The following is a 3,092-nucleotide window of genomic DNA, read 5'->3' as shown; positions in this document are numbered from 1 at the left end:
ACGTGCCTGTATGACCTCCCTACAATGCCTGGGCATGCTCCTGATGAGGTGGCGGATGGTCTCCTGAGGGATCTCCTCCCAGACCTGGACTAAAGCATCCGCCAACTCCTGGACTGTGGTGCAACGTGGCGTTGGTGGAGTTGGTGGATGGAGCGAGACATGATGTCCCAGATGTGCTAAATTGAATTCAGGTCTAGGGAAAGGGCGGGCCAGTCCATAGCATCAATGCCTTCCTCTTGCAGGAACTGCTGACACACTCCAGCCACATGAGGTCTAGCATTGTCTTGCATTAGGAGGAACCCAGGGCCAACCGCACCAGCATATGGTCTCACAAGGGGTCTGAGGATCTCATCTCGGTACCTAATGGCAGTCAGGCTACCTCTGGCGAGCACATGGAGGGCTGTGCGGCCCCCCAAAGAAATGCCACCCCACATCATGACTGACCCACCGCCAAACCGGTCATGCTGGAGGATGTTGCAGGCAGCAGAACGTTCTCCACGGCGTCCCCAGACTCTGTCATATCTGTCACGTGCTCAGTGTGAACCTGCTTTCATCTGTGAAGAGCACTGGGCGCCAGTGGCGAATTTGCCAATCTTGGTGTTCTTTGGCAAATGCCAAACGTCCTGCACGGTGTTGGGCTGTAAGCACAACCCCCACCTGTGGACGTCGAGCCCTCATACCACCCTCATGGAGTCTGTTTCTGACCGTTTGAGCAGACACATGCACATTTGTGGCCTGCTGGAGGTCATTTTGCAGGGCTCTGGCAGTGCTCCTCCTTGCACAAAGGCGGAGGTAGCGGTCCTGCTGCTGGGTTGTTGCCCTCCTACGGCCTCCTCCACGTCTCCTGATGTACTGGCCTGTCTCCTGGTAGCGCCTCCATGCTCTGGACACTACGCTGACAGACACAGCAAACCTTCTTGCCACAGCTCGCATTGATGTGCCATCCTGGATGAGCTGCACTACCTGAGCCACTTGTGTGGGTTGTAGACTCCGTCTCATGCTACCACTAGATTGAAAGCACCGGCAGCATTCAAAAGTGACCAAAACATCAGCCAGGAAGCATAGGAACTGAGAAGTGGTCTGTAGTCCCCACCTGCAGAACCACTCCTTTATTGGAGGTGTCTTGCTAATTGCCTATAATTTCCACCTGTTGTCTATTCCATTTGCACAACATCAAGTGAAATTTATTGTCAATCAGTGTTGCTTCCTAAGTGGACAGTTTGATTTCACAGAAGTGTGATTGACTTGGAGTTACATTGTGTTGTTTAAGTGTTCCCTTTATTTTTTTGAGCAGTGTATATCAGGATGTGTATGGGTGTAAATATGATCGGTCGTGCGATGTTTTGGTATAAATCCAATTTGGCATTTACACAGGACATTGTACTTATTAAGGAAGTGTCATGACGTTGGCCTGGGGGTAGGTTTATGACAGTCATAAATACCTCTTCCCCCCTTTTTCCTCTCTCTACCCTACTGATCTGACATTTGAAAATCCCTTGGTTAACATAGAGATTCTGGGAACATCAGAAGGTGGGGGGGGAAATGAACTATATTCTGGTAATCCGACCAATTGAACATATGCGGTGGTACTTAATGAATATTATGTCAGTTTGTCATCTGAGACATTCTCCTCAATGATAGGATGACATAAACTCTACAGTGGAAAGTCTACACATCAGAGTTATCGGATTCACATGGAATTGTTGTTCAATTTAAATGTTTGAATATAAAATTATTGGTGAAGAGATGAAATTTAATTTTAGCTTCCAAATACAAACAGTGTAACTATTCCCTCCGCAAGGCAATCAAACAAGCTAAGCGTCAGTATAGAGACAAAGTAGAATCTCAATTCAACGGCTCAGACACAAGAGGTATGTGGCAGGGTCTACAGTCAATCACAGATTACAAAAAGAAAACCAGCCCAGTCACGGACCAGGATGTCTTGCTCCCAGGCAGACTAAATAACTTTTTTGCCCGCTTTGAGGACAATACAGTGCCACTGACACGGCCCGCAACTAAAACATGCGGACTCTCCTTCACTGCAGCCGACGTGAGGAAAACATTTAAACGTGTCAACCCTCGCAAGGCTGCAGGCCCAGATGGCATCCCCAGCCTCGCCCTCAGAGCATGCGCAGACCAGCTGGCTGGTGTGTTTACTGACATATTCAATCAATCCCTATCCCAGTCTGTTGTTCCCACATGCTTCAAGAGGGCCACCATTGTTCCTGTTCCCAAGAAAGCTAAGGTAAATGAGCTAAACGACTACCGCCCCGTAGCACTCACTTCCGTCATCATGAAGTGCTTTGAGAGACTAGTCAAGGACCATATCACCTCCACCCTACCTGACACCCTAGACCCACTCCAATTTGCTTACCGCCCAAATAGGTCCACAGACGATGCAATCTCAACCACACTGCACACTGCCCTAACCCATCTGGACAAGAGGAATACCTATGTGAGAATGCTGTTCATCGACTACAGCTCGGCATTTAACACCATAGTGCCCTCCAAGCTCGTCATCAAGCTCAAGACCCTGGGTCTCGACCCCGCCCTGAGCAACTGGGTACTGGACTCCCTGACGGGCCGCCCCCAGGTGGTGAGGGTAGGCAACAACATCTCCACCCCGCTGATCCTCAACACTGGGGCCCCACAAGGGTGCGTTCTGAGCCCTCTCCTGTACTCCCTGTTCACCCACGACTGCGTGGCCACGCACGCCTCCAAATCAATCATCAAGTTTGCGGACGACACAACAGTGGTAGGCTTGATTACCAACAACGACAAGACGGCCTACAGGGAGGAGGTGAGGGCCCTCGGAGTGTGGTGTCAGGAAAATAACCTCACACTCAACGTCAACAAAACTAAGGAGATGATTGTGGACTTCAGGAAACAGCAGAGGGAACACCCCCCTATCCACATTGATGGAACAGTAGTGGAGAGGGTAGTAAGTTTTAAGTTCCTCGGCGTACACATCACAGACAAATTGAATTGGTCCACCCACACAGACAGCATCGTGAAGAAGGCGCAGCAGCGCCTCTTCAACCTCAGGAGGCTGAAGAAATTCGGCTTGTCACCAAAAGCACTCACAAACTTCT

This window comes from Oncorhynchus kisutch, linkage group LG11 (genome assembly GCF_002021735.2).
Source record: "Oncorhynchus kisutch isolate 150728-3 linkage group LG11, Okis_V2, whole genome shotgun sequence".
In the NCBI taxonomy this organism is placed as follows: Eukaryota; Metazoa; Chordata; class Actinopteri; order Salmoniformes; family Salmonidae; genus Oncorhynchus; species Oncorhynchus kisutch.
This window is presented reverse-complemented; position numbering follows the sequence as displayed.